Raw genomic sequence first — 15,496 nt, 5'->3', positions numbered from 1 at the left:
CAGCAATACAATAAACACATAGGATTTCAATCAAGACTGGTCACATAGCTCATCTATTTGTCTTCTTCTTATTTGTAAATAAATTAAAAATGGATAGATATAATTATAAAGTGACTGTCGAATCAATTACTGGAATGAAAAAGTGCCTAAAGGAATGTGATAAAATACAAAATTGTATATAAAATATCGCATTGCCCGGCATTATGTATAATATAATACTGGAAGTCATGAGGGTACATTATATGTACATTTTTTTGACATCTCAACATATCGCTCACTCTTTCCAAGAACGTCATAAATCAAAAAACTTGATTTTTCAGGAGAACTTTTTTAAAGTTTTAAAATATAATACAATGTATTAAAAATGAATATCATGCCACTTATTGGCCTTTTTACTATGCAAGAGATCTTTTTTGGTTAAATCTGAAGGCATTTCTCTGTTTGAAAAATATTTAGTATATTTAAAACAAATTAAACAATACAGTTTCTTCAAAATGCAAAAACAAAATTTTCTGCCCTGTTGCGGGTAAATATTAAGTAAAAAATATGCCTCTTTTGCTGGGATATAGTACATTTTCTGGGCATTCCGAAAACATGCACAACTGAAAATTGTCGATTTTTGATTTATGACGTTCTTGAAAGGAGTGAGTGATATGTGAAGAAGAATATGAATGTCTGGGTATGACTTATGACCTTTCATGGGTTAGTTAAGTGATGACTTTACAAAGGATTCAATTCAATTATTGTAAATCAAAAATTAGCTCTCTAAAAATTTCCAACAGATTTTGCTATGACTCTTTTGGTCCAAGAGCTTACCGACATTACACTACGGAGGCTAATAATATTACACGCTTATAAAACCATAAACATGACCAAAAAATGACAAAAATGTAGTATTATTAGTTGGTTTCATTTTTTAACAAGTTCGTGTTCTGATGCTCCATTCGACTGAAATTAACAGCAAACCCTTGTAGAACAAGCTGAACTGCCTTTTAGTGAAGAGTGAATTATTAAGTCAGTTCATCCCTAGTGCCTACAGGAGCAGGGTGCAAAATATGCACCTTTAAAAGGTTCTGTCGCGCGTCGGCACAATTCATTTAGTAACCGCGATTCCTAAACTGTGGGGATCTCCAACTTTGTGTGGTTTAAAATTGTATGTAACGAAAATATATATGATGTTTTAAATATTATATTGCAATTTCAGATCCAATACGAACAAAACAATTCCATATAATGAAACAACAACTTTTGAGGATACAACATTTTGAGTGTGTCGTTCACAAATCTGAATGATCTCCAATTAGGAGTGATTTTTTAACATTATCTTTGACATTTCAACAAAGATGAAGAAAAATATGGAAACCTAGGTAGTTTTACGTTTAATTTGATAAATATCACTATTTTCATATCTCAACAAAGAAGAAGAATAAAATAGAAGTCTGTGCATTATCAGGGCTCATGTCCTATCATAGGCTGGTTAAGTGATTCTTTTTACACAGCTGTAACATTCACCAATCTATGTACATATGATTGACAACCTACTCAGATTTGGAACTTCTAGATATATTATAAACCTCATGACACAATACATTTGAATTCAGAACAATAATGTTTGTAGGATTGAGAAACCTTTTTAATGATTTTGCTTATCTCAGCCTTGCATTTTTTCGTTATATCACTTTTCGAACATGTTACAAAACATTTGATCTGATTTTATTTATTTAAATCGGCATCAAAATTAAAATATATAAAACTTGTGTGCGACCCATCGTGGCATATGGGATCGAATGTCAAAAGAGTGATCGAAATGAAGACTCTAAGGAACATATCTGGCAAGAGTCTACGAGATAGAATAAGGAACACCAGGATAAGAGAAATATGCGAGATCGGATATGTCGTTAGGTGGAGAAGGCAACGAAGAAGAAAATGGTATGAGCATGTGAGTAGAATGTAACCATCCAGACTCCCCCACATTACAATGGTCAACCCCAATGTAGACGACTCCACGGCAAACCACCAAAGAGATATATTGGGAGCTAGGAATCGACTTCGCAGGATGCTAATCCCTCTTAAAATCAGGCCACAATGTCTACACTAAGCAGAAGAAGAAGAAGAGGTTTAAAAACTATGTTTATTATCTTATTCTTTGTTTATTATTTTTATTTTTTCGTCAAATTGTAGTATTATTCATACTCAATATTAATGTTTTGATAGAATTTAAAATATTAAATACTTGTGTTTTTACATTATCGTTTTTTTTTTAAATTTCATACTATATCTGTAAGCCTAAGCGGCTCATTATTAAAAATAGGTATCAAATTGTGGTAGAGTGGGTTAAAACCGAGAAACTCTAACTCAAGAGTCCGCGACACTAACCACGGGACTACAATCCGACACAATTGTTACAATTTATTGTAACTTATTGCCTCCTTTTCTTATATCACCATTCGAATATCTATCAAACTTTGATATGTTGTAATTCGTTTTGAGAAGCGCAGATTACAAAACGAGTAGTAGCATTTAGTCTTTATTGTGTCACAGCTTACATTATCACAGTTGAGCTGTTGGCTTGATGCATAATGCGATTTTGTCGGGGGTGGCTACTGTGCACAGTGCAAGGGTAGAGGGGTGAGTGTCACTTCCCGTTTGTGCAAGTCTCAACCTACCCTCTAGGCAGACTGAGTGCCCTACAACTTCAAATTTCAGAAGCAAATTCAAAGTTGAAAATGGGTCATTTGGGCCGACTTGACAAATTCAATTGTAAAACTTTGTGTCGTTATAAATACGGCATAATTTGTCTGCCTCCATAGTGCAGTGGTAAGCGTATTAAGTTACCATGCTGGAGGTCATGGGGTCGATTCCCAGGGGTTCAAATGAAATTCAATTAAATTAATTTTTAATATCACCCTGGCCTGTTAAGAAAACTTTACAATACAGGTATATAAAATAAACGACAACTTAAAATTTTTACTCCACATTTTTATGCAAATATATAAAAACATATTATTACACAGAAACACACACACACACACATATATATATATATATATATATATATATATATATATATATATATATATATATATATATATATATATATATATATATATATATATATATATATATATATATATATATATATATATATATATATATATATATATATATATATATATATATATATATATATATATATATATATATATATATATAAACATGTCGGATACAACGAAACCCGGTCAAATAAAATTAATGTGGAAAAAACTACATAGTTGTTATTTTATTCTATAAAATGCAGTTCCACCAAGAAATGTCAGTACAAAATTTAAGTTCGTGTACATGAATGTAAAAGTCATTATTTTGCTTTAAATTTATGTGAAAAATAAGTATTTATTCGTGTAGTTTAAAATCTGAAAATCACTTGAAATTGTAAAGCGTTTAATTGTAAAGCCTTGAGGTGAATTCTCACAAAAACTGCTCTATACAAATTGTTATTTTGAATGCCACACTATGTGAAATTTAAAATTTATTCGGTAAATACTACAATTTCTTAATATCTATTGTAATACGTATTTCGATGCATTCCACGTTATTATCAAGTACTTGATAATGATACGGCATGCATCGTCACACGTGTGATAATAGGTTTTGATAAATAATCGAAAGACAGTATTTGGGGATCCAAAATAAATTATCTGAAAAAATACCATATGGAAAGATACGAGTATATGAAGTAATTAGTCATATTTTCTTATTCTGTTTTTACCTTATGTTTTTTTATATTTTCTCATTTGTTATATTTTTTCATAGGTTATTAATTATGCTTATTACCATTTGCTTTTCTCATTTGTTTCTTTTCAATATGCTCCTTATGCATATTTATTATACCTGTTTATTGTTTTTATATTTTGCAATTTAAAAACAAGTATATATTTTAAGTTAAGTTTTTTTAACTTTATTATTTGTGTTCAGTTAATCCCAAATCCCAAAATAAGAAATAGAAATAACTCATCAAGGATATTAAATGACTTATGTTTGCAATATGTTTTGAAAAATATATTAATAAATAACCGACATCTGTTTATCATTTTCGTTCTCTAGATAGAAGAAATAATACTAATAAATTATTAAAGAAAACACTTCGTTTTTTACCACTTGAGTTTTATTATAGACTACTTGTTTTAGAAGTTAAACTTTCATCATTCAGGTCTGTAAAGTAACTAAAATATAAAATATAAAATTGTTCTATAAATAAGGAGAGAGGAAAGTAAGGGGAAGGGGTTAGTCAAGGGACGGAGTTTGAGTTTGACTAACCCCTTCCCCTTACTTTCCCCTCTCCTTATTTATAGAACAATTTTATATTTTATATTTTAGTTACTATACAGACCTGAATGATGGAAGTTTAACTTCTGAAACATGTAGTCTATAATAAAACTCAAGTGGTAAAAAACGAAGTGTTTTCTTTAATAATTGTAACATGTCTTACCACAAAGTTAATGCCGAAACAATAAATAAAATACTAATAAATTGTGAAAGTATATGAAATCAGTATATACAAGATCATATTGATTTTCCGATTCAATTTACGTCACTTGAGAATTAATTTATCGTTAATTGAAGGAAATTCAGCGGTAGATAAGTGTCAAGCATCGCGTGTGTCGGACACATGTTGCGCGTCAAGCAATACCGAGAGAGCTTCGAGGATTATATTGTGGACCTGTCACGCGTTGTATGAGAAGGGTCGACGTACACGTGACATATCTCTCAGGGAGCAGCTACTGACATTCCTAACATTTTACAAAGAGTGTTAGATTTTTACGAAAACTGTATATCTGCTAAGGAATCCAAGCAGAAGTGCTTTACGTACCGTAGAACGGGGCTACTTGAACTTTGATGTGTTACTTGAGCCCAGTATAAAAAAATATTTAGATCGTGGTATCTATCGAAGTATCGTGACAATAAGTGTCACCTGTCAGCTAAACAATGAATCATGTCGATACGTTCATTATTGTAGACCAAATACAGATTTAAATCTTTTTTGTACTGGGCTCAAGTAATTTTATTTATTGTTTCGGCATTAACTTTGTGGTTAAGACATGTTACAATGATTAAAGAAAACACTTGTTTTTTACCACTTGAGTTTTATTATTGACTACATGTTTCAGAAGTTAAACTTCCATCATTCAGGTCTGTATAATAACATTATTATACAGACCTGAATGATGGATGTTTAACTTCTGAAACATGTAGTCAATAATAAAACTCAAGTGGTAAAAAACAAGTGTTTTCTTTAATCGTTGGGCCCAAGAAACACATCAAATTTCAAGTAGCCCTGTTCTACGGTACTACAAAAGGATAGTTTTTAATTATTTTTTGCGAATGTTTGTGCCTAGAATTTTCACTCATGAATTACATTAATTATAGTAAATTTAAACATAAAGAGTAAATCCACTCACGAGTAGACAAAGGTTATGAAACTTTAAAAGTTAAAGACTAAGGGTCACGATAAGCGGCGTTGCATAAGCCGTATCTAGATTTCAGAGTCACTTCCACGGTTGGTAATTTTTTTTAAAAATATTTAGACAAAAACTCCCGATTAACTGCTACTAATGAAACAATTAGTCATTCTTTGAGTATTCGTTCAATCAAAGTAAAATTTTACATTATTTTTTGATATCTAAACAAAGATGAAGAAAAATTTGGAATTCTGGGCATTCACAAGGCTTAAGACATATCGCTCACTCCTTTCAAGAACGTCATAAATCAAAAATCGTCAATTTTCAGTTGTGCATGTTTTCGGAATGCCCAGAAAATGTACTATATCCTAGCAAAAGAGGCATATTTTTATCTTAATATTTACCCGCTACAGGACAGGAAGTGTTGTTTTTGCATTTTGAAGAAAATGTATTGTTTATTTATTTTTCAAAATAAACTAAATATTTTTCAAATGGAGAAAAAACATTCAGGTTTTACCTAAAAAGATCTGTTGCACAGTGAAAAATTCAATAAGTGGCTTGATATTTATTTTTAACACATTGTATTATATTTTTAAACTTTAAAAACGTTCTGCTGGAAAATCAAGTTTTTTGATTTATGACGTTCTTGAAAGAAGTGAGCGATATCTATGGACTTTGTTAATTGATCACTTTACACACTATAACATTTACCATGATTACCAACCACACTACAAAAATCCTAGAAACTTCTAGTTATATTGATCGAACTTGTAACACATAGTATGCGCGAATTTAGAGTAACCATCTACGGTGAGATGAGGAAAGCTTTTATTAAGCAGAGACTCTTTCCATTTGTTTGTGAGGTCCGACTCCTGGTATATGTTTACATACTTGAAAAACGCTCGAAAACATGATTTTCAATTATTTTCGTTTAAAATTTGACCCATTCATTTATTTAAAACATATGTATATAAATATTTATATGTATATATATATATTTATATATATATATATATATATATATATATATATATATATATATATATATATATATATATATATATATATATATATATATATACATAAATATATATATATATATATATATATATATATATATATATATATATATATATATATATATATATATATATATATATATATATATATATATATATAAACATATATATATATATATATATATATATATATATATATATATATATATATATATATATATATATATATATATATATAAATTATTTATTAATTTTGCACAGCCCTGTTTGCAAGATATATACAAAGAATACATCACGTGTTTCGGATTATTCCCCAAGTATTCCAGGATTGTTGAATAAACATATAAAGATACAAGGGGTAGTTATTTGTTTGATGGTACGGTTCCATACTCCATTATTCTGTTAGATTTCTCTTGATTCCTTATAAAATACTAAGAAATATTTCGCGAAACCATAGATCAGAAGAGTTCAACGAGTATTGAGAAACTTCTGGAAGAAAATGTATCTGTTTATTTGTTGATGTTTTTGCTGATAATTTTAAGCACATTTCATGAGCTTTGATAGACGTCTCAACACGGATGAATCAGAATATGTGAGTTTTTGTATTCACCCAGACTTCCACATACTAATTCATCTATGTTTAGGTGTCAATATCTCTAATGTAGAAAAATCTAATTTGTAAACAAAAAAATGTAAATACTTAAAATATTTTCGGAATGCCAAGAAAATGTACTTTATCTCAGCAAAGGCGACATATATTTAACTTAATATCTACCCGCTGCAATGCAGAAAGTGTCGTTTTAGCATTTTGAAGAAAAGGTTTTGTTTAATTATTTTTTTAAATATACTAAATATTTTCAAATGGAGAAAAAACATTCAAGTTTTTCCTGAAAAGATCTGTTGCATTGTAAAAACGTCAATAAGTGGCTTGATATTTATTTTTTTTACATTTTATTATATTTTTGAACTTTAAAAACGATCTCCTGAAAAATCAAGTTTTTTGAAATATGACGTTGTTGAAAGGAGTGAGTGATGTGTGTGTATTTATAATACTTTCTTTTTATAACAACGATATTCTATCATATAACGTACGTTAGTTAGTATGTGGAACATATGTTATCTGTGGAAGTCGACCCAACGACGTGAATAAAGAACTATATGTTAATGGGATTCATTTAATATACTTAAAAGGTTTCCTTAATCGGGTTTAAAAGAAACCTGCGCACTTCATTGGAATAAATAATGAGTATTCGCATAGATTTCCAGCGAACGAAAATTCCCACCAAATGATTACATTGAAAGAAATCGTACGTTAAACAAAAATCAATATAAAAAAACGTAAATGTTCGTCCGTTAAAAATCTTTTAAGGTTGCTTTTAATTTTATTATAAATTATTATTCTTTATAAATAATAATGAATGAGGTTTTTATTTGTGACAAGTAAAAACATGTTTTTTGAAAAACATTTTGTTAAACGTAATAAAACACAACATTTTGAGTGTGTCCAAATACTTGTTCACATAATCTGGATTATCTCCAATTACAGGAGTTATTTTCATATTATTTTTTGACATCTCATCAAAGATAAAGAAGAATATGGAAGTCTGGGCATTTACGGGGCTTACGACCGTCATAGGCTGGTTTAAGTGATCACTTTACACACGTGTAACATTCACCAATTCTACCCATTATTGACAACCACACTACTCAAATTCTTGGAAGTTCTATATATATGAACCAATTTAGAAACCTTGTTCATGAATCACTAGAACTTCACTAGAGACATCTATTGGTGAGATGTAAAGAATTTAAGTAGTGTGGTTGTCAACAATGGGTAGAATTGGTGAATGTTACACGTGTGTAAAGTGATCACTTAAACCAGCCTATGACGGTCGTAAGCCCCGTAAATGCCCAGACTTCCATATTCTTCTTCATCTTTGATGAGATGTCAAAAAATAATATGTAATAAAACACAATAAATACTAAACATTGCTCATGACAGACAGCGTGCGCACCTTGAGAGATAATTATTTTGACAAACATTTTTTAGCGCAATGTCAGCGCCATCTGTTGAATGTAATAGACACACAATTTAAACTAGACAATGGTCATGGCGGACGGCTGCTGTCGACTGAATATTACATCGATAACCTTTCTTATCTTTGTGCAAAATTATATTCAAAATATCAACACAAATATTTTACAACTCGTTTCATTTAAAATTATATTTAAAAAAATATAATATTTTCTGGTACGTTGCATGCTGTGTTGGCATTTTCGCATTGGTCGCAATCTCCAGCGGCTCGGAAGACGCTAGCGTGGAATATTGTGCTGAATACAGAATGAAGCTGACGTGGTACTTAATTCCACGAGCACAGATTCTGTGACGTGTTCCGCACAAAGCACAAATTCGATCCGTGCGAATTTGAGACATAGCCCAATTCTACGTACATCACAAATGTTCAGAATCACAAATCCAATTAAACCGATAAACATACTCGTGTTTTAATCATTCCTGTGTTTTTAATTGATTATAGTAAAATAAATATTCTGTCCTAAAATACATAATTTTTAAAATGTCTAAAAAATATAAATAAATTATTTTAAGGCAATTTCCCTGTATTAAATACAAAATAAAGCTTTGTATAAAAATATGAATAAATTATCTTCAGGTTGTTTTACCACATTAAATACAAGACGAATAAAAACATGTATAAAAAGTATGAATTAATCATATTGAGGCTATTTAGCCACATTAAATACAGACATATTGTATAAAACTATGTGTAAAAAATGTTTTAATTATATTGAGGCTATTTTGCCACATTAAAATCAATATAAATAATAATTTGTATAAAAATATAAATTAATCGTATTAGTCATAAAAATACAAGACAAATAAAAGTATGTATAAAAATATGAATAAATCATCTTGAGGCTTTTTTGCCATAATAAATACAATACAAATAAAACTTTGTTTAAAAATATAAATAAATCATCTTGAGTTTTTTTTACCATCATAAATACAAGACAAATAAATGTATATATAAATATATGAATAAATCATCTTCTGGCTATTTTGCCATAATAAATACAATACAAATAAAACTTTGTTTAAAAATATAAATTAATCATCTTGAGTTTTTTTTACCATCATAAATACAAGACAAATAAATGTATATATAAATATATGAATAAATCATCTTCTGGCTATTTTGCCATAATAAATACAATACAAATAAAACTTTGTTTAAAAATATAAATTAATCATCTTGAGTTTTTTTTACCATCATAAATACAAGACAAATAAATGTATATATAAATATATGAATAAATCATCTTCTGGCTATTTTGCCATAATAAATACAATACAAATAAAACTTTGTTTAAAAATATAAATTAATCATCTTGAGTTTTTTTTACCATCATAAATACAAGACAAATAAATGTATATATAAATATATGAATAAATCATCTTCTGGCTATTTTGCCATAATAAATACAATACAAATAAAACTTTGTTTAAAAATATAAATTAATCATCTTGAGTTTTTTTTACCATCATAAATACAAGACAAATAAATGTATATATAAATATATGAATAAATCATCTTCTGGCTATTTTGCCATAATAAATACAATACAAATAAAACTTTGTTTAAAAATATAAATTAATCATCTTGAGTTTTTTTTACCATCATAAATACAAGACAAATAAATGTATATATAAATATATGAATAAATCATCTTCTGGCTATTTTGCCATAATAAATACAATACAAATAAAACTTTGTTTAAAAATATAAATTAATCATCTTGAGTTTTTTTTACCATCATAAATACAAGACAAATAAATGTATATATAAATATATGAATAAATCATCTTCTGGCTATTTTGCCATAATAAATACAATACAAATAAAACTTTGTTTAAAAATATAAATTAATCATCTTGAGTTTTTTTTTTAAATAATAATATACAAGACAAATAAAAGTATTTATAAATATATGAATTAATCATCTTGATGCTTTTTTGTTATATTAAATACATGGCAAATTAAACTATGAATGAAAAATATGGATAAGGCTTTTTTGGCATATTAAATACAAGACAAATAAAAGTATTTATAAATATATGAATTAATCATCTTGATGCTTTTTTGCCATATTAAATACAAGGCAAATTAAACTATGAATGAAAAATATGGATGAGGCTTTTTTGGCATATTAAATACAAGACAAATAAAAGTATTTATAAATATATGAATTAATCATGTTGAGGCTTTTTTGCCATATTAAATACAAGGCAAATTAAACTATGAATGAAAAATATGGATAAGGCTTTTTTGGCATATTAAATACAAGACAAATAAAAAATGTATAAAAAAGGTTGAATAAATCATCTTGAGGCCATTTAGCCATATCTCATAAAACATATGCTCTATTTTTATACCTCAATAAACAACGTTTGACATTTTTTTACGGTGACAAATAGCTGAACACGGAAAGTGGAAAATTACTTCTTTGAAACGGGGTACCGTACATAAATTTCCTCGAGAGCGCACCTACCTTTGAAGGCTCAATTTAATAAATACGTTTTGTTTTTATTTTTCATACGATCTCCCGTGAACGGTACGCTCTCCATCATTATAATGTGACCTGTCTGCTTGTTTGTGTCTTCATAATGCTGTTATAGTACTGTGTACAATTTCTACCAACCATCTGCGGCATTGTGAATCTTTGCATGCGTGATAAATGAACAAAATTGATATTATAATGTAAACTCTCTACTTCGTGTCTTCATAATTATGTGTAAAACTTAGCATTCGTGCTAATTGGACAAAATTGTCATTATAATGTGACTTGACAAATTTGTGTCTTCATAATGCTGTTATAATACTGTGTACAATTTTTACCCACCTTATGCGGCACTATGAATCTTTGCATACGTGATAACTGAAAAAAATGGCATAATAATGTGACCTATCTGCTTGGTGTCTTTATAATTTTGTGTAAAATTTGTACTCAACATCTGGGGCACTTTGAATCTTAGCATATGTGCAAAGTGGACAAAATGCTCATTTTAATGTGATTCATTTATATATGTGGCGTTTAATTATTAGAAATCCATTTTAATTTATATTTTAAGTGTTAAAATGAAACATTGATTTTAAGAGTCTACTAAATTGTATTTTACTGTTAAAAACACATAAAAAATGTTGTGACAGTTGTTTCACCCCGTTTGGCATTTTCTAACAAAAAATGACATTTAATATAAACAATTGTCACAAATTTAATTTTTAAGTGTTTTTAACAAAAAAAAAATAGAATTATGTAGACTCTAGAAATCAGTGTTTGATTTTAAAACTTAATATATAAATTATAATGTGTTTTGACAATAGGTTTCAATCTTTATAATGCTGTTATTATACTGTGTACAGTGTCTACAAACTATCTGTGCCACTTTGAATTTAAGCATTCGCGCTAATTGGACACAATTGTCATTTATATATATATATTATATATATATATATATATATATATATATATATATATATATATATATATATATATATATATATATATATATATATATATATATATATATATATATATATTATAACACTTTGTATAACTGTTAATGTCAAATCAGTACAAAATTAATAAAAACGAATTATTTTTTTAATCAGTTGATCTTCGTCCCAAGTAATATTAATATATTTTGAAATAATTTAAAAATAAATGAACTTAAAAGTCTTATACGAGTGTTTTGTTTTTAATGTTTTGAATAATATGAAGAATTACAGTTTTCGTAATTCTAAGTATTTTTTAACTTTTATTTTTAATCTGAAATTCTGTTACCATGCATAAAAAAGTAAAAAAAATAACAAATAAAGAATATGCATTTTTCTATATTTTTTAAATTCCACGTCTGTAGATTTAAAAAAAAAATTAAAAAATATATATTCTTTATTTGGTAGGTTACACAGAGGTCTTATTTTTCAAAGGCTCAGACAGACTTCAATTACCTTTAATAAAATACATTTGAGGTCACCTTTAATACACTTTCAGCTGTATTTTACGACTGAAATAGATTTCGAAACATTTTCCACACCATTAGATGCTACATTTTCTCTCTGCTAATAAAACCACTCATACACAAAAAAAATATTGAGCCAATTGAAATTCATCGACGATAAAGGCGTCACTTCAAATCTGTGCATGAAACTGACGCGAAAAACCACCCTGTCATGACGTCACTGACGCGTCAGTACCACGCATGCAAACAAATGACGCACGTTAAAGAAAAGAAGATTAAATCGATTCAATAAAAATTAATCCTCTTTTCTTTCACTAAATTTTTCAGTATTAATTATAAATAATAAATTTTGTTAGTTATTATCTTTTATAAGCTTCAGACATTGGATCATTTCTCTCAAACTTAGTGAATTATAAAAAAAAATCATTAAGTTTGAAAGTCTGTTGTGTTACGTAATTTAAATTGTATTTCAAAAGTATGACAGTACTGCATTGATAACTAAAATACTTTTCCAATCGCTTTCTTACTTTGAAGATAAAAATTTTTGAGATAGAAAAATTGAGATTGGAAGTAAAAATATAAAAATATCTTAAGAAATATTAAATATTTAAAAAATATATATTTTAACTTCCAATCTCAATTTTTCTATCACAGAAATTTTCATCTTCAAAGTAAGACAGCGATTGGAAAAGTATTTTAGTTTTCAATGCAATACTGTCATACTTTTAAAATATAATATAAATTACGTAACAGAACAGAGCAGAAATATCTAAAATGAAAGCCAAAATATAAATCATGTAAATAATTATAACAAAGAACTCTCTGAAAAATCATAATATGAAAAACAAATGCCAAGATTCAAATAAATAAGATACATCTTGGTAACAACTGTCCATTTTTATATTTATTTTACTTGGTTAATGCACTTTTTCCTTAAATCTAATGTAAGCAGTGTTTCTACGCATCCCGCATCATTTTAAACACATTTTACGGTGTTTGAAAATGTATGTATCCAAGAAGTGCCACAATAGATTTTAAGATATTGTGTATTTTACAAGTGAAATTTAAAAAAATAATCAATGAATATTCAAGTAACATTTTGAGTGTGTCCAAATACTTGTTCACAAAATCTGGATTATCTCCAATTACAGGAGTTATTTTCATATTATTTTTTAACATCTCATCAAAGATGAAGAAGAATATGGAAGTCTGGGCATTTACGGGGCTGACGACCGTCATAGGCTGGTTTAAGTGATCACTTTACACACGTGTAACATTCACCAATTCTACCATTAAAAAAAATAAAAATAAAAAATAAAATTAAAAAATTAAAAAATTCAAGTATGTATTATTTTAATTATAAAATATAAAATCACAAAGCTAGTGCTTCAAATATAAATAATATACTGATTACTTCTTACTTATTCGAGATAGTAAGTGATTTTAAAAATAAAACTAAATAATAAAATATAATAATAATAATAATAAAATTGGATAACTTATATAGCGCCATTTTCGTAAAAAAAATACCTCAAGGGTAAAAAAATATAGTACTTCATATTATTTTTATAAATCAGTTGATTTTTATGATCGATGTTTGTAAACATTTTGATGATCAGAATAAGAGTCGCTTTTCAAATATTCCCTGCATAGTAAGATAACACGAAAATTTTTCAATCTAGGGGTTTTTTTCGTTGAACGTTTTATGTCCCGTAGTATAAAATCATCCCTTGATATATTTAAAAAAGAAAAATGACGTACGTTTTGAATCCAACAATTATAATACCTTAAAAAACTTTCGAGGTGAAAGAATTTTCTTTTGCGAGGTTTTCAAGTCTAGACATCAGCTTTAGAGAAAGTTGTTTTTCAAATTTAAATTACCAGAATTTATTCGGAGTGCCTTAACTTAGCTTACTGTTGTTACTTACCTACCGCGTAATATATCTTTCTGCAAGAAAAGCTAAGAGGTATTTAATAAAAATACAGCTTAAGAGAGAAAATTCTTTTAAAACCCTGACATTGGGTCATAAAAAAAGGCTGTGCGGTTTTTTGGTCATCTTTGGACAAAAATTTTATGTATTGAAAATCAAATTTAATCAAATATGTATTGACCACTATTATTTGTGACCATTTGCCATTTTTCGGGTAGCTTCATAATTCTATCGGAATAGAACTTTTGTGGTTTATCATCGAAAAACTTGGCCAAGTAATTTTCAGCGGCTCTTCGGTCGACCTATTTTTTACCATCAAGAGATTTTTACAGAGACCGAAACAAATAGTAATCAGTGCAAGATCCGGACTAAATGGTGGATACATCAAAACTATCCAAACAAATACCGTCAATTAGTTCAGAGTCATAAAAGATGTGTGTGGCCGGGCATTGTCATGATGGAAGACAACTCCCATTCCGTTGGCCAATTCTGGTCGTTTTTCTGGATTGCTTCTTTCAAACGGTCAAGTTGTGCACAGTACAGGGCTGCATTGATAGTTTCGCCAGGTTACAACAACTCATAATAGACAACTCTCTTCCAATCTCACCAAACACTCAGCATAACATTGTTTGCCGATAATCCAGGCTTTGAAGTCGTTTGTGGAGGGTCACCAGCATATGTTTTGGCATTTTCAAACATTCGTTTGAAAATGCTATAACTTGGCGAAACAATTGTCACAATATTATTTTTTATGTGTTTTTTTATTATTAATAAAATACAACTTAGTAGACTCATACTAACACAGACTTAATACATAAAATAAAAAATAGTAATTAATGCATTTATTTCAAATGCTTTATCATGCAAGTTTTTACTGTCAATTACATTCTCTTGATAAATTTATTTTACTGTTCTTTCTTCGCTCGTACTTCTTATTCCCCCAAATCATCTCAACACATCTTTCTTAATTGCATTGATAATGGTTATCTCAGCCTTGCATTCTTTTCTTATATCACTTTTAGAACATCTATTATACATCGTTTTTCCACA

General features: G+C 28.1%; 1 protein-coding gene across 1 annotated transcript in view; it reads right to left on the bottom strand.

Annotated features, from left to right (window-relative positions):
* The window catches only part of SP2353 (EGF like, fibronectin type III and laminin G domains protein pikachurin), a 189,563-nt gene that overhangs the window by 76,182 nt on the left and 97,885 nt on the right, over positions 1 to 15,496 (bottom strand). The window lies entirely within an intron of this gene.

Source organism: Brachycentrus maculatus, unplaced genomic scaffold (genome assembly GCF_059751285.1).
Source record: "Brachycentrus maculatus isolate JH-2025_06_01 unplaced genomic scaffold, ASM5975128v1 h1tg000419l, whole genome shotgun sequence".
In the NCBI taxonomy this organism is placed as follows: Eukaryota; Metazoa; Arthropoda; class Insecta; order Trichoptera; family Brachycentridae; genus Brachycentrus; species Brachycentrus maculatus.
Note: the sequence above shows the minus strand (reverse complement) of the source record. Positions and strands in the feature narration are given on the sequence as shown.